Source organism: Notolepis coatsorum (assembly GCF_963971535.1).
Source record: "Notolepis coatsorum genome assembly, chromosome: 9".
Taxonomy (NCBI): domain Eukaryota; kingdom Metazoa; phylum Chordata; class Actinopteri; order Aulopiformes; family Paralepididae; genus Notolepis; species Notolepis coatsorum.
This window is the reverse complement of record NC_140173.1, coordinates 152,319,475-152,342,002: the sequence shown is the minus strand read 5'-3', so window position 1 is coordinate 152,342,002 and position 22,528 is coordinate 152,319,475. Positions and strand designations below refer to the sequence as shown.

The window sequence follows — 22,528 nt, the reverse complement described above, 5'->3', positions numbered from 1 at the left end:
GCTCCTCCAGGGGCCAGGGGGGGGGGGGTTGTGAGGTAGATTCCACCGTCTGTCCCCGACACTCCTCCCCTCACAGGCAGCTGTCCTTCATAAGCAGTGAGCTGCTCCCCGTCGGGAAGAAGGATTAGCGTTTGAACGGTTCCTTAAAAAAAAAAAAAAAAAAAAAAAAAAGCAGGAATGTCTGGACTGGAAGCTGGAAACATTCCGTTTCGATGTCAGGAATTGAGAGTCGCCGATTTTTTTTGTCATCGGCAACGATTCAGTGTATCAGCAATGAGACGTCGTATACGGCAGGCACTTGAGCGGCGGGCGGCTGGTGAAAACACTTCAGTCCTCCCGCCACAGGGGGGAGCGGCGCCGGCTACACCGTGACGTCCTCCTTCCTTCTTTTTTTTTTTTTTACACGGAGCTCTCGTCGGGCCGGGGCAGCAGCAGCAGCTGCGTGTTGTGCTTCCTCTTCTCCAGGATGCGGTTGAGCTCGTCCGCGAAGGAGTGGCAGCGCGAGGCGGAGGAGGTAGAGGAGGAGGAGGTAGAGGAGGAGGCGGCGGCGGCGCCCGAGTCGCTCTGCCTCAGCAGCACGTAGCTGTTGCCGTTCGTCCTGCGCAGGACGCTGGGCAGCGTGGCGGACAGCCGGCCGGGGGGGACGTCACTGCCACGCCCCGGGGACGGCAGCTGAGAGAGGAGAGAGGATACAAGAGGATAAGATAACATAAGATACCATAAGATACCATAAGATAACATACGATACGATACGATAAGATAAGATAAGATAAGATAAGATAAGATACGATACGATATGATACGATACGATACGATACGAAAAGATACGATACGATACGATAAGATAAGAAAAGATAAGATACGATAAGATACGATAAGATAAGAAAAGATACGATACGATAAGAAAAGATACGATAAGATACGATACTATAAGATAAGATACGATAAGATACGATACGATAAGATACGATAAGATACGATAAGATAAGATAAGATAAGATAAGATACGATAAGATACGATAAGATAACATAAGATACGATAAGATAAGATACGATACGATAAGATACGATAAGATACGATAAGATAAGATAAGATAAGATACGATAAGATACGATAAGATAACATAAGATACGATAAGATAAGATAAGATACGATAACATAAGATACGATAAGATACGATAAGATACGATAACATAAGATAAGATGTGGTAAGAAAAGATAAGATGAGCCAGTATGACTCACTACTACGGCAGTGTCTCTACACCTGTATCACTGTACACATTAATAATACTCATGTGCATCTGATTACCTGCGGAGCGGGCGGCAGAGGGGGCGCCGGCGGGGCGCGGGGGGGGTGCCCCTCCCCGGGTACGATCTGCAGGAGGCCCCCGTCCCTGTGGCGCGGCCCTGGGACCCCGTCGCCGTGGCAGCTGGAGACGGTCCTGAGCTCCAGGTGGGAGGAGGAGGAGCTACGGCGGTGGTGTTGTTGTTGTTGTTGTTGTTGTTGGTGTTTACGGCTCCTGCGGCGCTGCCGCTTCCTGTCCGGGTAGGCGGCGGCGGCTGCGGCGGCGCGGAGGGAGTAGGTCCCCCGGCGTCCCGCCCGCAGACAGAAGCCCACGTAGAGGAGCACCGCGGCGAGGACCACGCACAGGCCCCCCAGGACGGTGATGAGGGACAGGTACATGGCCTCCATGCTCCTGGGGGAGAGCAGCTCCGAGTGCGGGAGCAGGGGGGCCGGCGGGGGCGGGGGCCTCTCGGAGGAGGAGGGGGGCCCGGAGGTGAAGGGGTCGGAGGTCGGAGGAGGAGGAGGAGGAGGAGGTGGGGGGGGGGTCCGGGGGGCGGACGACGGTGACGTCGTAGGCGACGACGGCGACCCTCAGGCCGTTCTCCAGGCCGTGGCAGGTGTAGCGGCCGCTCTGGGCGGGCCGGGCCCCGATGAGGAGCAGGCCGTCGGTGCCGGTCCTGCAGGAGGAGGAGCCCGAGTCCAGCAGGCCGTAGCCCGGCAGCAGGTCGGCGCCGTCCAGGGTCCACACGGGCGTGGCCAGGTTGGAGCCGAGCTCGCACGGCAGGAGGGCGTCGTCGCCCACCGTCACGGAGCGGGTCCTCTGCACCACCGGGTCTGAAGCCAGGGCGGGCAGACGGGAGACACTTTAACATGAAGCCAGGGCGGGCAGACAGGAGACACTTTAACATGAAGCCAGGGCGGGCAGACAGGAGACACTTTAACATGAAGCCAGGGCGGGCAGACGGGAGACACTTTAACATGAAGCCAGGGCGGGCAGACGGGAGACACTTTAACATGAAGCCAGGGCAGACAGACAGACGGGAGACACTTTAACATGAAGCCAGGGCAGACAGACGGGAGACACTTTAACATGAAGCCAGGGCGGGCAGACAGACGGGAGACACTTTAACATGAAGCCAGGGCGGGCAGACGGGAGACACTTTAACATGAAGCCAGGGCGGGCAGACAGGAGACACTTTAACATGAAGCCAGGGCGGGCAGACAGGAGACACTTTAACATGAAGCCAGGGCAGACAGACAGGAGACACTTTAACATGAAGCCAGGGCGGGCAGACAGACAGGAGACACTTTAACATGAAGCCAGGGCGGGCAGACAGACAGGAGACACTTTAACATGAAGCCAGGGCAGACAGACGGGAGACACTTTAACATGAAGCCAGGGCGGGCAGACGGGAGACACTTTAACATGAAGCCAGGGCGGGCAGACAGGAGACACTTTAACATGAAGCCAGGGCGGGCAGACAGGAGACACTTTAACATGAAGCCAGGGCGGGCAGACAGACGGGAGACACTTTAACATGAAGCCAGGGCGGGCAGACAGACGGGAGACACTTTAACATGAAGCCAGGGCGGGCAGACAGGAGACACTTTAACATGAAGCCAGGGCAGACAGACAGACGGGAGACACTTTAACATGAAGCCAGGGCAGACAGACGGGAGACACTTTAACATGAAGCCAGGGCAGACAGACAGACGGGAGACACTTTAACATGAAGCCAGGGCGGGCAGACAGACAGGAGACACTTTAACATGAAGCCAGGGCAGACAGACGGGAGACACTTTAACATGAAGCCAGGGCGGGCAGACGGGAGACACTTTAACATGAAGCCAGGGCGGGCAGACAGGAGACACTTTAACATGAAGCCAGGGCGGGCAGACGGGAGACACTTTAACATGAAGCCAGGGCGGGCAGACAGACGGGAGACACTTTAACATGAAGCCAGGGCGGGCAGACAGACGGGAGACACTTTAACATGAAGCCAGGGCGGGCAGACAGACGGGAGACACTTTAACATGAAGCCAGGGCAGACAGACAGACGGGAGACACTTTAACATGAAGCCAGGGCGGGCAGACAGACGGGAGACACTTTAACATGAAGCCAGGGCAGACAGACGGGAGACACTTTAACATGAAGCCAGGGCGGGCAGACGGGAGACACTTTAACATGAAGCCAGGGCGGGCAGACAGGAGACACTTTAACATGAAGCCAGGGCAGACAGACGGGAGACACTTTAACATGAAGCCAGGGCGGGCAGACAGACGGGAGACACTTTAACATGAAGCCAGGGCAGACAGACAGACGGGAGACACTTTAACATGAAGCCAGGGCGGGCAGACAGACAGGAGACACTTTAACATGAAGCCAGGGCGGGCAGACAGACAGGAGACACTTTAACATGAAGCCAGGGCGGGCAGACAGGAGACACTTTAACATGAAGCCAGGGCGGGCAGACAGGAGACACTTTAACATGAAGCCAGGGCAGACAGACGGGAGACACTTTAACATGAAGCCAGGGCGGGCAGACAGACAGGAGACACTTTAACATGAAGCCAGGGCGGGCAGACAGACGGGAGACACTTTAACATGAAGCCAGGGCGGGCAGACAGACGGGAGACACTTTAACATGAAGCCAGGGCGGGCAGACAGGAGACACTTTAACATGAAGCCAGGGCGGGCAGACAGACGGGAGACACTTTAACATGAAGCCAGGGCGGGCAGACAGGAGACACTTTAACATGAAGCCAGGGCGGGCAGACAGACGGGAGACACTTTAACATGAAGCCAGGGCAGACAGGAGACACTTTAACATGAAGCCAGGGCGGGCAGACAGACGGGAGACACTTTAACATGAAGCCAGGGCGGGCAGACAGGAGACACTTTAACATGAAGCCAGGGCGGGCAGACAGACGGGAGACACTTTAACATGAAGCCAGGGCGGGCAGACAGGAGACACTTTAACATGAAGCCAGGGCGGGCAGACAGGAGACACTTTAACATGAAGCCAGGGCGGGCAGACAGACGGGAGACACTTTAACATGAAGCCAGGGCGGGCAGACAGACGGGAGACACTTTAACATGAAGCCAGGGCGGGCAGACGGGAGACACTTTAACATGAAGCCAGGGCGGGCAGACGGGAGACACTTTAACATGAAGCCAGGGCGGGCAGACGGGAGACACTTTAACATGAAGCCAGGGCGGGCAGACGGGAGACACTTTAACATGAAGCCAGGGCGGGCAGACAGACAGGAGACACTTTAACATGAAGCCAGGGCGGGCAGACAGACGGGAGACACTTTAACATGAAGCCAGGGCGGGCAGACAGACAGGAGACACTTTAACATGAAGCCAGGGCGGGCAGACAGACGGGAGACACTTTAACATGAAGCCAGGGCAGACAGACGGGAGACACTTTAACATGAAGCCAGGGCAGACAGACGGGAGACACTTTAACATGAAGCCAGGGCGGGCAGACAGGAGACACTTTAACATGAAGCCAGGGCAGACAGACAGACGGGAGACACTTTAACATGAAGCCAGGGCGGGCAGACAGACGGGAGACACTTTAACATGAAGCCAGGGCGGGCAGACAGACGGGAGACACTTTAACATGAAGCCAGGGCGGGCAGACAGACGGGAGACACTTTAACATGAAGCCAGGGCAGACAGACGGGAGACACTTTAACATGAAGCCAGGGCAGACAGACGGGAGACACTTTAACATGAAGCCAGGGCGGGCAGACAGGAGACACTTTAACATGAAGCCAGGGCAGACAGACAGACGGGAGACACTTTAACATGAAGCCAGGGCGGGCAGACAGACGGGAGACACTTTAACATGAAGCCAGGGCGGGCAGACAGGAGACACTTTAACATGAAGCCAGGGCGGGCAGACAGACAGGAGACACTTTAACATGAAGCCAGGGCGGGCAGACAGGAGACACTTTAACATGAAGCCAGGGCGGGCAGACAGACGGGAGACACTTTAACATGAAGCCAGGGCGGACAGACAGACGGGAGACACTTTAACATGAAGCCAGGGCAGACAGACGGGAGACACTTTAACATGAAGCCAGGGCGGGCAGACAGACGGGAGACACTTTAACATGAAGCCAGGGCGGGCAGACGGGAGACACTTTAACATGAAGCCAGGGCAGACAGACAGGAGACACTTTAACATGAAGCCAGGGCGGGCAGACAGGAGACACTTTAACATGAAGCCAGGGCGGGCAGACAGGAGACACTTTAACATGAAGCCAGGGCAGACAGACGGGAGACACTTTAACATGAAGCCAGGGCGGGCAGACGGGAGACACTTTAACATGAAGCCAGGGCGGGCAGACGGGAGACACTTTAAAATGAAGCCAGGGCGGAGAGTAAGATACGATAAGATAAGATAAGATAACATACGATAAGATAAGATAAGATACGATAAGATAAGATACGATAAGATAACATACGATAAGATAAGATAACATACGATAAGATAAGATAAGATACGATAAGATAACATACGATAAGATAAGATAACATACGATAAGATAAGATAAGATACGATAAGATAACATACGATAAGATAAGATAATATACGATAAGATAAGATAACATACGATAAGATAAGATAACATACGATAAGATAAGATAACATACGATAAGATAACATACGATAAGATAAGATAACATACGATAAGATAAGATAACATACGATAAGATAACATACGATAAGATAAGATAAGATACTGTGGAGAGTCACAGCCACGTGACCCCGCAATCGTCATCTCGTCCCCCAGTACAGACGCTATTAAGACAATGGAAAATGACCGACCAGGATGACAGAGGGGGTGTGAAGTGTCACAGCCAACTAGTGACACTGGTTATTATGACATCCTGTTCTTATTTTAATTATATATGATTATGAGGAATGTGTATATTCTTCCTCCCACTTGTGTAAAAATATATCTGTTTTAAATCTAGGCATATGTTACTGTATGCGTCTAGATGTGATAGGTATGTATATATATCTGTGTATGTCTGTGTATATATATATATATATAAGCATATAAGACTATTCATGCAGGAAGTGTATTCACTTCACTTTGTATTCACAAGTGTATACACAGGCCATTCTCTTCCATCTCAAATACTGCAGGGCCTTTTCCTAGAACATGCAGTAGGGAGTTAACCTTAAGAATGTGGCCTTAGAGACAGCTCCTGCCGGCTGCTCTGCACAAGTCAGAATGAAAAACAGCAGGTTGGCACATGTTAACCCTTGCCTGTCCTGCATAGAGTAGACATATAACCAATGATTGGTACAGGTATGTGTATATATATGTATATACTATATGTACTATATATATATGTACTGTATTATACATGTATGTGTATCTGTATATATCTGTATATGTATGTGTTGGGCTATGTACTGTATATGCTGTGTATGCTATATGTACTATATACTCATGCAAGAAGTGTGAATTGCTTCCATTTCAATAATGCTTGGCCACTAAGGAATGTGAAGACGACCTTGGGCCTCTGCTAGTAACGGATAGGGATTTTCCAGCACAAGGTAGTCGGTTGCTCCAGTTACTGTGACGAATACAGGGGGAGGAGAATTCATCTGTATGTATTGTACGTTGGTTGGCTAGTGAAATGACATCACTGTGACATCACTGTTTTTAGACCAATAGCAATGTGATGCCGGATCGATATAAAAATGACTGCTCCTACTTCGAGAGCTCAGTTTTTCAGATTTTGCTATGAGACAGATTTTTTAGATGTTTGGATTTTTCCATTTGTTACTTTAGAAGACAAGATGCAGGATTTTGCTTTGGCAGGCACAAGCCGTGTTAGGCCTTTGCGATCTTAGAGATGAGATGTTTTGTATTATATAATCTTTTAAACTGTAATGGATATATCCAATACAGTCCTTTTTTGTAATTTAAAATAAAGATGACTTTCTATAATCCATTGAGTTCGATCACTGCTTTCTGCCAGCAATGGGCCACGATGCTGGCCGACGCCCTGATTTCCTAAGGAAGGTGACTATATGTACTGGCAACATGTACTACAGATTGAATCAATAGCTGGTTAATGCTTTTCAGCTAAAAGTTATATATTATATATATATATGCTATGTACTGTATAAATACTATACATGGCAATGTTTGTTGTTTGCGGGTTCCGGTATCTCTGTGTCCGACGGACTCTGTCAAGTTTTGTGGGAAATCGGTGTTCGAGTCACTGCAGGACTTGAGGACCGGTACCATGGATCGACGGATCTGACGGATTGACAGGAGGTACTGGGGCGTGCAAACAATGATTACGCTAATGTTACATTATTAACAGTGGTAATACTTATTAAAAGAGTAGTAATACAACCAAGCTTTCAAATGAGCAGTATTACAAGCCCTTTCGTAAAATGATGATAATGATGATGATGATAATAATAATATTATTTTTATTACAGGCGATAATGGTTCTCCTAGACATACATTCGGTTTATTACAAACAAGAAGAGATTAACAACTCTTCATGCTTACATTTCATATCAACTGGATATAACTAGACCAGTGACTTGAAGTAATCTTGACAGAAATAGTAATTGACTCGAGAACTTGGCGAGTTTAGCACCTCGCTGGGGGATATCGAGCGGCCACAGGCTTCTATCTCGAGTAGGTGATTGAGATAGATAGAGACTGCCTGTAGCTCTTAACATGGCGTCCCTTGGGTTAGGGCTGAGATCGGTAAGATAACAGCTAAAATAAAATAAAATAGAAATATTGAAAAACGGAGAACCGAGCTTTAGAATACACCAGACAAAGGATATTGATCTGTATGGCCCTCAGTGAAAAGCAGTGGCAAATTAAAGGCATCTGCATAGTGGGGGCATTGCTGGTGGAGCGGTTGAGGCCGCAAAATTGGATTAAAGAAAAAGAAAGTAAAGAAAACCCTCTCTCTAAAATGTCTGGCAGTTTAGAGAGACATCAGCGCAGCCATACAGGCTGGCAGCGCCGGCTAATAAGCTGGTGCTAACTGGAGGCTACCTAGCCATTGCTACCATTGCTAACTGGAGGCTACCTAGCCCGAGGCTACAGGAGGCTACATAGCCCTAGCCCACTGGAATGCAGGCTAACTAGCCACAAGCGAACTGAATGCTAACTGGATGGCTACCTAGCCCGAGGCTACATGAGGCGACCAAAACGGAGCCCACTGGAATGCAGGCTAACTAGCCACAAGCGAACTGAATGCTAACTGGATGGCTACCTAGCCCGAGGCTACATGAGGCGACCAAAACGGAGCCCACTGGAATGCAGGCTAACTAGCCACAAGCGAACTGAATGCTAACTGGATGGCTACCTAGCCCGAGGCTACATGAGGTGACCAAAACGGAGCCTACTTGGAATGCAGGCTAACTAGCCACAAGCTAATGAGCTGGCCCTAGCCAGACGAGAGCTAACTAGCTCACCATCGGCTAACAAGCCAGAGCTAACTGGAAATGAGCTGGCCCTAGCCAGACAAGAGCTAACTAGCTCACCATCGGCTAACAAGCCAGAGCTAACTGGAAATGAGCTGGCCCTAGCCAGACGAGAGCTAACTAGCTCACCATCGGCTAACAAGCCAGAGCTAACTGGAAATGAGCTGGCCCTAGCCAGACGAGAGCTAACTAGCTCACCATCGGATAACAAGCCAGAGCTAACTGGAAATGAGCTGGCCCTAGCCAGACGAGAGCTAACTAGCTCACCATCGGCTAACAAGCCAGAGCTAACTGGAAATGAGCTGGCCCTAGCCAGACGAGAGCTAACTAGCTCACCATCGGCTAACAAGCCAGAGCTAACTGGAAATGAGCTGGCCCTAGCCAGACGAGAGCTAACTAGCTCACCATCGGCTAACAAGCCAGAGCTAACTGGAAATGAGCTGGCCCTAGCCAGACAAGAGCTAACTAGCTCCCCACAGGCTAACAAGCCAAGAGTGAATTGATGGCTAACTAGCCAAGAGCTAACTAGCTCACAACAGGCTAACAAGCCAAGAGTGAATTGATGGCTAACTAGCCAAGAGCTAACTGGCTCACCACAGGCTAACAAAGCCAGGAGCTAACAGCAGGCTAAATAGCCGGAGCTAGCAACCAACGCTAGCTCAAGAGACGCTAGCTCAAGAGAAGCTAGCACAGGAGATGCTAGCTCAGGAGGAGCTGGCGCAACCAACGCTAGCTCAAGAGAAGCTAGCACAGGAGAAGCTAGCACAAGAGATGCTAGCTCAGGAGGAGCTGGCGCAACCGACGCTAGCTCAGGAGAAGCTAGCACAGGAGATGCTAGCTCAGGAGGAGCTGGCGCAACCAACGCTAGCTCAGGAGAAGCTAGCACAAGAGAAGCTAGCACAGGAGGAGCTGGCGCAACCAACGCTAGCTCAGGAGAAGCTAGCACAAGAGAAGCTAGCACAGGAGATGCTAGCTCAGGAGGAGCTGGCGCAACCAACACTAGCTCAAGAGAAGCTAGCACAAGAGATGCTAGCACGGAAGACGCTAGGACAACAGATGCTAGTGCAACAGACGCTAGCTCAGGAGAGGCTGGCGCAGCAGATGCTAGCTCAGGAGAAGTTGGCACAGGTAGCTCAGAAGAAGCTGGCGCAGCAGATGCTAGCTCATGAGAAGCTGGCGCAGCAGATGCTAGCTCATGAGAAGCTGGCGCAAGAGACGCTAGCTCGCATGTTGAGACATCTCAAAAGTGTAGAGATCCCCGAAAGGGCCTCAATGGCCCAAATGATGGAAAGAGAAGTAAGGACCCCCGGTCAAGATCCAGGGGATAACATGGTGGAGAAACTAATCCCACAGGTGCGAGACGGGAGCATGTCTCTCAATGTTGCAGCAGGATCAGTCATGAATGGAACACCTATGCAAGGATCATGCTTACTGCTTGAAAAGCTATTCAGAGGAGTCCCAGGGGGTAACCTACTGGCAGCCCGATGCGCAGCATGGTCACAAGACCAGTTACGTATCGAATGTATGCTGTATGACCAAGTCAAAATGCTATCTGACAAAAGGGGGGGCTCCCAGGAGTTCCCCCCGAAAACAACCAAGGACGGAACAGGGAAGAAGAAGTACCTATACCTACCTCCAGACGAGTGGGCCGCATTAACCCCAGAACAGCAAGCAGAGAGGAGGACAACAAGGGAGGAATTCAAAGCCCGGAAGGAGAATCAATAGTATCCTTACCTTCTGGGGCCCTGACACATGACACTCAAGCAAGTGCAAACTGCACTTGACATACAGCTCATCTGTCAAGAGGAATAATATATAGTGTTATTGTCATTTAGGAAGAAACATGACATAGAATACTACATGCATTTTGTATATATTTTAAGTATAATATGTAAAGATGTCCGTCCTTGCTCTAAAACCAGAGTAAAGTAAAGCAAATTTGTAATCTATTTCATTCAGAAGGGATTTCCTGACAGTAACTATTTGGTAGGTTAGCACCCTACCAACCATATCAGCTGCATGAGATGTACACTCACCAGCGCCTATGGATAAAAATTGAGACTCTGCAAACTCTCATCAAGCTTAGCACCTTGACGCGGGGGGACAGAGCGAGCATCAGGGTCTCTATATCCGACGGGCCTATCAGATTTGTGGGGGCTCGGAAGCTTCAGCATACAGGACGCTGTAGTGCTGGGGCGGCCAAGTCACTGGTTTATAGGTCTGTCAAAACGGATTGGAGGTTCTGGGGCTTAGAACATGAGTTCAAGTGAGTTGGGCTGTATACTAATTGAATAGGTATTAACAGCCGAAAGAATATTAACTGAAATAACTGCTGTCAGGTGCCTCTGGAGTAAAATTAGTTACAGATTTGAGTCAACCTTACTCAAGATTGATCTTATCAGCAGAACCTCTCCAACCAAGACTCTTCCTAATGCTCGAGATCTGGAACAATAAGTGACGTAGATGGTCTGCAGAGCGCAGCAGACAGCCTAATAGTGAATTGGTAAAAAAATCTATCAGGAACAAGAGAGGGTTGATAAGTAACAGCTTGAAGTAGCGTTTACTCACGACTAAAGGGTAACGTAATGTTTACTTACAGTCGAAACCTAAGTAGAAAATTATACTTGTGACTAACAGGTCACCTGAACTAGAAGTAACCTAATGTTTACTTAAAGTCAGAACTTAAGTAGAAAATTATACTTGTGACTAACAGGTCACCTGAACTAGAAGTAACCTAATGTTTACTTAAAGTCAGAAATTAAGTAGAAAATTATACTTGCGACTAACAGGTCACATGAACTAGAAGTAACCTAATGTTTACTTAAAGTCAGAACTTAAGTAGAAAAACTCTACGAGTCAATAGCATGATAACTAGCCATTGCGAACAGGAGCAAAAGCAGGCTAACTAGCCATTGCTAACAGGACGAGGCTACTCACATGATCAGACAGGTATATGATAACCTTGGACATGTCGGAAGTAAGAGGATGTTGGTATACCTGAGAACTAACAACATTCTCAGACCTAAAGCCAAACAAAGAGCGATAACAGTCCGAAAGGCCTGTGAACAATGTGCGCTGGTAAGGGGGACAAAACCTGAACCAGTGCCACCGGGACGAATAGCAGTATCTGAAAGCAGGACTGAAACTACTGGAGGAAGCGGGTGTGATGGCCCAATACTCTGTACCCTACCAGCCCAATACGAACGGGGTGGCAGAGAGCTATACGCTCTATAAAGGATCAGAGCAGAACTCAGAAATGGAGAAAGACCGGGATAGGTCAAGCTCCAGAGCATCCTCAAGGTCCTCATCTAGACCAAGATCTAGGGAGAGAGTTCGGTACCCAAGGGACGAACCTCCTAGACCGACCTAGACCTCCTAGACCTCCTAGACCGGAGGCCCGCATATCCTGTGACATGGAGACAGAGAGACATCGGCCTGGACCCAGGTTACAGGGCGACGAGAGCCCTGAATGGACCTGAAAGAGAGAAAAGAAATGAGTCCTCTGTGGACTGTATCTGTGATGTCCTGCGAGGCCTACGGACAGGGTCACACGACCAGGCCAACCACACTTCAATAAAGGACTGCTACTGACAATTCGACCTACCTCAAACTACGGGAGAGATCCAAGAGGTCAGAGGGGGTGACCCCAAGATGACCAAGATGACCAAGATGACCAAGATGACCAAGATGACCAAGGGAACAACAGATGCAAGTCTTCCCGCCGGATACCAAGCAACGACGTGGCCCCAATCCTATCGAGCCGTCCAGCCAGGGAACAACAGATGCAAGTCTTCCCGCCGGCTACCAGGGTAACAGGGAACCAAGATGACAGAGGGGGTGTGGAGAGTCACAGCCACGTGACCCCGCAATCGTCATCTCGTCCCCCAGTACAGACGCTATTAAGACAATGGAAAATGACCGACCAGGATGACAGAGGGGGTGTGAAGTGTCACAGCCAACTAGTGACACTGGTTATTATGACATCCTGTTCTTATTTTAATTATATATGATTATGAGGAATGTGTATATTCTTCCTCCCACTTGTGTAAAAATATATCTGTTTTAAATCTAGGCATATGTTACTGTATGCGTCTAGATGTGATAGGTATGTATATATATCTGTGTATGTCTGTATATATATATATATAAGCGTATAAGACTATTCATGCAGGAAGTGTATTCACTTCACTTTGTATTCACAAGTGTATACACAGGCCATTCTCTTCCATCTCAAATACTGCAGGGCCTTTTCCTAGAACATGCAGTAGGGAGTTAACCTTAAGAATGTGGCCTTAGAGACAGCTCCTGCCGGCTGCTCTGCACAAGTCAGAATGAAAAACAGCAGGTTGGCACATGTTAACCCTTGCCTGTCCTGCATAGAGTAGACATATAACCAATGATTGGTACAGGTATGTGTATATATATGTATATACTATATGTACTATATATATATGTACTGTATTATACATGTATGTGTATCTGTATATATCTGTATATGTATGTGTTGGGCTATGTACTGTATATGCTGTGTATGCTATATGTACTATATACTCATGCAAGAAGTGTGAATTGCTTCCATTTCAATAATGCTTGGCCACTAAGGAATGTGAAGACGACCTTGGGCCTCTGCTAGTAACGGATAGGGATTTTCCAGCACAAGGTAGTCGGTTGCTCCAGTTACTGTGACGAATACAGGGGGAGGAGAATTCATCTGTATGTATTGTACGTTGGTTGGCTAGTGAAATGACATCACTGTGACATCACTGTTTTTAGACCAATAGCAATGTGATGCCGGATCGATATAAAAATGACTGCTCCTACTTCGAGAGCTCAGTTTTTCAGATTTTGCTATGAGACAGATTTTTTAGATGTTTGGATTTTTCCATTTGTTACTTTAGAAGACAAGATGCAGGATTTTGCTTTGGCAGGCACAAGCCGTGTTAGGCCTTTGCGATCTTAGAGATGAGATGTTTTGTATTATATAATCTTTTAAACTGTAATGGATATATCCAATACAGTCCTTTTTTGTAATTTAAAATAAAGATGACTTTCTATAATCCATTGAGTTCGATCACTGCTTTCTGCCAGCAATGGGCCACGATGCTGGCCGACGCCCTGATTTCCTAAGGAAGGTGACTATATGTACTGGCAACATGTACTACAGATTGAATCAATAGCTGGTTAATGCTTTTCAGCTAAAAGTTATATATTATATATATATATGCTATGTACTGTATAAATACTATACATGGCAATGTTTGTTGTTTGCGGGTTCCGGTATCTCTGTGTCCGACGGACTCTGTCAAGTTTTGTGGGAAATCGGTGTTCGAGTCACTGCAGGACTTGAGGACCGGTACCATGGATCGACGGATCTGACGGATTGACAGGAGGTACTGGGGCGTGCAAACAATGATTACGTGTTAGTACGCTAATGTTACATTATTAACAGTGGTAATACTTATTAAAAGAGTAGTAATACAACCAAGCTTTCAAATGAGCAGTATTACAAGCCCTTTCGTAAAATGATGATGATGATAATAATAATATTATTTTTATTACAGGCGATAATGGTTCTCCTAGACATACATTCGGTTTATTACAAACAAGAAGAGATTAACAACTCTTCATGCTTACATTTCATATCAACTGGATATAACTAGACCAGTGACTTGAAGTAATCTTGACAGAAATAGTAATTGACTCGAGAACTTGGCGAGTTTAGCACCTCGCTGGGGGATATCGAGCGGCCACAGGCTTCTATCTCGAGTAGGTGATTGAGATAGATAGAGACTGCCTGTAGCTCTTAACAGATACGATAAGATAACATAAGATAAGATAACATAAGATAAGATAACATAAGATAACATAAGATAAGATAACATACGATAAGATAAGATACGATAAGATACGATAAGATAAGATAACATACGATAAGATAAGATAACATACGATAAGAGAGGATAAGATACGATATGATAAGATAAGATACGATAAGAGAGAATAAGATACGATATGATAAGATATGATAAGATAAGATACGATAAGAGAGAATAAGATACGATAAGATAACATAAGAGAAGATACGATAAGATAAGATAAGATAAGATAAGATATGGTAAGAAAAGATAAGCCAGTATGACTTACTACCACAGTGTCATTATACCTGTATCACTGTACATATTAATACTACAACTCTGTACATACATCTGATTACCACTATTACTCAGTAGTACTCATTTATATATTTTATACCCAGTTTAATCACCTTTACGTTGTACATTACTATTGCACCTTACTGCTACATTCGCACTCTGGTTGGATGCCAAACTTATTTTTGTACTGTGCTTGTTCTGTTTAATTACAATACATTAGAATCGAATCTAATCTAATAAAATAAGTGAAATAATCGAATGAAATAAGATGGGGGCATGGGGGAGGGGAGGTATGGGCAGGGTAATAGTAGTAAAAAAGTACATTTACATTTACATTTAGTCATTTAGCTGAAACGCTTTTATCCAAAGCGACTTACAAGTTCTGCACGACAAGTCATCAGGAAGGGCACAACTCTATCAGCTGAGTAACAATGTTCATCAAAGTGTTGAGTGCTACAGTGTAGGTTAGTTTATTAGGACAAGTGCATGACAGTAAGGTTAGTTAGGGTTAGATTATTAAAATTTTCTTATAATTTTCTTTTAATTTCAGATAGTGGTTGAAGAAGTGCGTCTTTAGTCGACGCGCGAAAGATTGGACGGGATTCGGCAATATTATATTAAACAGTGTAAAACAAAGGTGCAGATGAGGGTCTGTGTGCCCTATTGATTATAATGATCCGCTACAATACATATAGGCGATAAAGAATTTGAATGTGAATAATATACTATATAATATACTGAGTAAAAATTTAAATGATCGGTGCATAAAAAACCAAAATGATAATTCCCCTCATTTCAACCCTCGCCGTACGACGCGCTGAAAGCAAAGCGGTGGGATTTAGATTTAAAATGTCAGCAGATCCCGGGGGCCTTGAATATCAAACAGACGTGTCTCTCCAGAGATCCCAGGGATGTGACTAGAACTGTTTGTGTAAAACTTTTATTGTGGGGATTGTATTGCATGTGTTTTTTATTGTATGTTTTTATAATGTCTGTACTATATGTGGCACCAAGACAAATCCCAATCAACCGTGGTTGAAATGGCAATAAAGTTTTCTATTCTATTCTATCTCCCGGGCCTTTCTGTGTGGAGTTTGCATGTTCTCCCCTTCTGTGCTCGCAAGGGTCCCCCCCCCCCGATAAGAGAAACCCAATGGAAAAACATGCACAACAACAGATCGCTAATGCTGTCGCGTCCCTGGCGAAGTCGGGCAGGAGCACTTGGATTGGTCCCCCGGGGGGCGCGGCCCCCTCGCCGACGCCCCCTATCTGCTCCCGGCTGCTCTTGGGGGGGGGGAAGGAGGACGGGATGGGTCAAGTGCAGAGACCCAATCGCATCGGCGAAAAACAAAGAATTGCATGTGTGTGTGTGTGTGTGTGTGTGTGTGTGTGTGTGTGTGTGTGTGTGTGTGTGTGTGTGTGTGCCGCCCATCGCATGGTTCTGTGTCGTTTGCATGCCAAATAAAGACTTCTCTAAAGACCTGCAATATTATTAAGTTCAAGTTCAAGTCAAGTTCAAGTTCTTTAATAGTTGTCATACAGAAGTACAGAATACTTTCATACAAAATGCTTCTTACTGTTACGCTCCAGAGACTGTGCTAGACAAGATAGTATCAAATAACATAATAACATAATATAGCATGAATTTAGAAGAAGAAAATGAGGTCACAGTGTTCGGTATAGACATATGTACAATGTTCTGAGTTACCATATAATATACAATACACAATACTATGCAGTGTACTAATGTACAGTACTATCTAGTGCAAAGCAGAAATGGGATGAGGTACAATTTTAGGTACAATTTACAGTAAGGTGTACGAGTTGTAGTGCAATCCTTCATCCATAAATATAAAGTGTGGGGAGTGGGTGCTACAGTGTGTTTGTTTAAAGTGGGTGTGTGCTATAAGTGTGTGGAGTGGGTGCTACAGTGTGTTTGTTTAAAGTGAGTGTGTGCGTGTGGATGTGTGTGCTATGTGCGTTTGGTGGTTGTTGTTGTGTAGTGTTCATTCATTGTTCGTTTAGCAGCCTGATGGCCTGGGGATAGAAGCTTCTTCTGAGTCTTTCTGTGCTCGCCTTGAGACTCCTGTATCGCTTGCCTGACCGCAGCAGTTCAAAGAGGCAGTTGTTCGGGTGACTGGAGTCTTTAATGATTCTCTTAGCCTTGCCCTTGCAACGCTTGTAGTAAATGTTCTGGAGGGTGGGGAGCCCCCCTCCAATTGTGCGTTCGGCTGAACGTGTCACTCTTTGTAGTCTGTTTTGGTCTTGTGCAGTGCTATTCCCAAACCAGGAGGTGATGTTGCCGGTCAAGATGCTCTCTATTGTACATGAGTAGAAGTTCTTAAGGATCTTCTGGCTGACTTGGAACTTCCTTAGGCGCCTGAGGAAGTAGAGGCGTTGTCGTGCCTTCTTCACAACACTGTTAATGTGTGTGGTCCATGTCAAGTCCTCGGATATGTAGGCTCCGAGGTACTTAAAGCTGTTGACTCTCTCAACCGGTGCCCCGTCGATGCTGAGGGGGCTGTAGTCCTTGACCCCCGACCTCCTGAAGTCCACAATCATCTCCTTTGTTTTGCTGACGTTCAGGGAGAGGCTGTTTTCCTGGCACCATCCCGCCAGGACCTTGACCTCTTCCAGGTAGGCCCTCTCGTCGTTGGCAGAGATCAGGCCCACCACCACTGTGTCGTCAGCAAATTTGACGATTGTATTGCTACTCCGCTGAGCCACACAGTCGTGTGTGTACAGGGAGTAGAGGAGGGGACTCAGAACACAGACCTGGGGGGCCCCTATGTTGAGGGTGATGGATGAGGAGGTGCAGTTGCCTGCTCTCACCACCTGGGGTCTGCCAGTCAGGAAGTCCAAGACCCACTGGCAGAGGTCATAGCCCAAGCCCAGGTCCCTGAGCTTGGCTATGAGTATGGAGGGGACTATGGTATTGAATGCCGAGCTGTAGTCGATGAATAGCATTCTCACATAGTTCCCCTGCCTCTTGTCCAGGTGTGATGCTGCTGTGTGCAGCACATGGGATATGGCGTCCTCCGTGGACCTGTTGGGGCGGTATGCAAATTGCAGGGGGTCCATGTTGATGGGGAGGGAGGAGCAGATGTAGCCCTTTACTAGCTTCTCGAAGCACTTCATGGCTATGGAGGTGAGAGCTACAGGGCGGTAGTCGTTGAGGCAAGCAGGCTTGGATTTTTTGGGTACAGGGATAATAGTGGACTTCTTCAGGCAGGTGGGGATGACAGCCTGTTCTAAGGACAGGTTAAATATGTCAGTGAATACTGGGGCCAGTTGGTCGGCACAGACTTTTAGGACGCGGCCGGGGATGCCGTCTGGACCTGCTGCCTTCCTGATATTCACTTTTTTAAAGGTCCGCCTCACCTCATGCTCTGTTACCCTGAACACTGCGCCTCCATCAGCAGCCGACCCCCCCCCCCCCCATTGCCGAGGCTTGTGAGCTGGTGTTGTTATTACCAGCATCAAACCTCGCATAGAAGGTATTGAGGTCATTTGCTAAGGAGATGTCACTGTTCAGTTTGAGGGAGGCGCCTTTGTAGTCTGTCATCGTTTTGAGCCCCTGCCACATAGCTCTAGAGTCAGCTTGTTCAAACTGGAGTTAAATTTTATCCCTGTAGCGTCGTTTGGCCTCTGACACAGTCCTCCTTACGTTGTATCGCGCCACCTTGTGGTCATTCATGTTGCCTGCCTCTAGGCCGTCGTTGTATGCTTTGGTGCGCTCTCTCAGAGCTTCACGGACGGATTTGTCTACCCAGGGTTTTTGATTTGGGTAAACTTTCATTTTGGTAGTGGGGATTGTTTCTTTCACCCTAGTACAAACATAGTCCAGCACTGTCTCTGTGTAGGCATTAATGTTATCTGTGTCGCGGAACACATTCCAGTCTGTGTTGTGAAACACTGACCGGATCGTATCCTCTGACGTCACATCCCATTTCTGCACCTCTCGCGAGACTACGGGAGTACTTTTAATTCTCTGTCTGTACTTTGGTGAAAGAAAAATTGATGCGTGATCTGACTTACCGAAGCCACTATCAGAATGAGCCTTGTAGCCACCTTTAAATTGCGTGTAACAGTGATCTAGGATGTTACCGCCTCTGGTGTTGCAAGTCACATGCTGATAGAAGTCGGGCAATACCTTTCTCAGATTGGCGCTATTGAAATCTCCCAGAACTAAAATGGCGGCGTTAACATTCGCCTCTTGGATTCTATTTACCTCGTCGTGTAGTCTGGAGAGCGCAACCTTGTTGCTGGCTTGCGGTGGAATATACACTCCGACCAGGACGATCGCCGTTAACTCCCTCGGGAGGAAGAAAGGACGACACTTGATGGTTATATATTCCAGTTCTGGGGAGCAGTGGTTGGATAATTCCTTCACGTTAGTTGGGTCACTCCAATTTTTGTTCAACATGAAGGCAATACCTCCTCCACGTTGTTTACCGGATTCTGCTGTTCTATCCTTGCGGTGAATGAAGAAATGATCGGCCGGTTGGATGGCGTGGTCTGGGACTTCTGGCGCCAGCCACGTCTCGATGAAGCAGAGAACGTTACAGTCCCTAACGTCTCTCTGGAATTGAATCCTTGCTCGGATGTCGTCTAGTTTATTGTCTATTGATTGTACATTGGCTAGCAATATACTGGGTAGTGGTGTCCTGTGCCGCCTGGTTCTCAGCCTGTTACGGACTCCAGCTCTCTTTCCTCGCCGTCTGGGTCCTTTGTCCCTGGGGGCGAGATCCGGTCCTGATGTCCTCAAGATCTCAACGGGCCATTGTTGCGGTTCAGAGAGCTGATCCAGAGAGTAATCCAGTCGGTAAGTTTCCCGTAATCCAATGTCTATAAGTGACTGACGGTCATACACATTAAATGCACCTACTGTTGGTACAGACAAAACTCTTAAAACTATAAATATTAACAAAAGTATGCACAGTCTCGACAGAGCGCACAGACAGGCAGCCGGTCGTAGCGGCGCCATCTTTCTTTTTATTTATTTATTCTTTATTATTAGGGATGTCCGATATTATCGGCAGTAAAATGTGATATCGGAAAATATCGGTATCGGTAAAAAAAATAAAAAAAACAATAAAATTTTTTTTCTTTTTTTTACATTTATTTAACCTTTATTTACCCAGGCAAGCAAGTAAGAACCAATTCTTATTTTATTTATTGTCAAAAGTATGCATGTTGGTTTAATTCAACAACAAGAGATATGTAATGTTAATTTTTACTTTTTTAATGATCATATTTTGCACAGATAATGCTTACATTTAGAAAGCCTTTTGAATGCATCCAGTGAAATTATTATTTACCTGAAATTATTCAGTTTTTTTGGGGGGAAACCCTGCATTATATATCGGTATCGGTTGATATCGGTATCGGTATCGGAAATTAAGAGTTGGACAATATCGGAATCGGTAAAAAAGCCAATATCGAGCATCCCTAATTATTATTAATATTATTATTATTTCATCGGCGTGTGAAACGCGACGAGAGCGAACGTTTTCGAAGGGCCGCGGTCGGAGAGAGACCGAGCGCGCGGAGCTTCATGCGTACCGTCTGCCGCGCTGCGCTCACAGCCTCGGTTCCCGCGCTGCACGTCCTGAATCCACCCGGCTCTGAGGAGAGGAGGACAGGAGGACATCACTGTACACTCTTAAAAACATCACTGTACACTCTTAAAAACATCACTGTACACTCTTAAAAACACCACTGTACACTCTTAAAAACACCACTGTACACTCTTAAAAACATCACTGTACACTCTTAAAAACACCACTGTACACTCTTAAAAACACCACTGTACACTCTTAAAAACACCACTGTACACTCTTAAAAACATCACTGTACACTCTTAAAAACACCACTGTACACTCTTAAAAACACCACTGTACACTCTTAAAAACATCACTATACACTCTTAAAAACATCACTATACACTCTTAAAAACACCACTGTACACTCTTAAAAACACCACTGTACACTCTTAAAAACACCACTGTACACTCTTAAAAACACCACTGTACACTCTTAAAAACATCACTGTACACTCTTAAAAACACCACTGTACACTCTTAAAAACATCACTATACACTCTTAAAAACACCACTGTACACTCTTAAAAACACCACTGTACACTCTTAAAAACACCACTGTACACTCTTAAAAACATCACTATACACTCTTAAAAACACCACTGTACACTCTTAAAAACACCACTGTACACTCTTAAAAACACCACTGTACACTCTTAAAAACACCACTGTACACTCTTAAAAACATCACTGTACACTCTTAAAAACACCACTGTACACTCTTAAAAACATCACTGTACACTCTTAAAAACACCACTGTACACTCTTAAAAACATCACTATACACTCTTAAAAACATCACTATACACTCTTAAAAACATCACTGTACACTCTTAAAAACACCACTGTACACTCTTAAAAACAACACTATACACTCTTAAAAACACCACTGTACACTCTTAAAAACACCACTGTACACTCTTAAAAACATCACTATACACTCTTAAAAACAACACTATACACTCTTAAAAACACCACTATACACTCTTAAAAACATCACTGTACACTCTTAAAAACACCACTGTACACTCTTAAAAACATCACTATACACTCTTAAAAAAACATCACTATACACTCTTAAAAACACCACTGTACACTCTTAAAAACACCACTATACACTCTTAAAAACATCACTGTACACTCTTAAAAACACCACTGTACACTCTTAAAAACATCACTATACACTCTTAAAAACATCACTATACACTCTTAAAAACATCACTGTACACTCTTAAAAACATCACTATACACTCTTAAAAACACCACTGTACACTCTTAAAAACATCACTATACACTCTTAAAAACATCACTGTACACTCTTAAAAACACCACTGTACACTCTTAAAAACATCACTATACACTCTTAAAAACATCACTATACACTCTTAAAAACACCACTGTACACTCTTAAAAACATCACTGTACACTCTTAAAAACATCACTGTACACTCTTAAAAACATCACTATACACTCTTAAAAACATCACTGTACACTCTTAAAAACATCACTGTACACTCTTAAAAACATCACTGTACACTCTTAAAAACACCACTGTACACTCTTAAAAACACCACTGTACACTTAAAAACACCACTGTACACTCTTAAAAACATCACTATACACTCTTAAAAACACCACTGTACACTCTTAAAAACATCACTATACACTCTTAAAAACATCACTGTACACTCTTAAAAACATCACTATACACTCTTAAAAACACCACTGTACACTCTTAAAAACACCACTGTACACTCTTAAAAACACCACTGTACACTCTTAAAAACATCACTGTACACTCTTAAAAACACCATTGTACACTTTTAAAAACACCACTATAGACTCTTAAAAACACCACTGTACACTCTTAAAAACATCACTATACACTCTTAAAAACATCACTGTACACTCTTAAAAACATCACTGTACACTCTTAAAAACACCACTGTACACTCTTAAAAACATCACTGTACACTCTTAAAAACACCACTGTA

The 22,528-nt window shown here is 45.9% G+C and overlaps 1 pseudogene across 1 annotated transcript in view; it reads right to left on the bottom strand.

Annotated features, from left to right (window-relative positions):
* Nucleotides 1-399: 399 nt before the first annotated feature.
* The window catches only part of LOC311234832 (semaphorin-4G-like), a 46,817-nt pseudogene continuing 24,688 nt past the window's right edge, over nt 400-22,528 (bottom strand). Inside the window, exons 6-8 of the transcript in view lie at nt 20,498-20,559; nt 1,311-2,120; nt 400-672 (exon numbers count right to left, since the gene is read on the bottom strand). The product of the transcript in view is annotated as a semaphorin-4G-like (transcript). The remainder of the gene's footprint in view (nt 673-1,310; nt 2,121-20,497; nt 20,560-22,528) is intronic.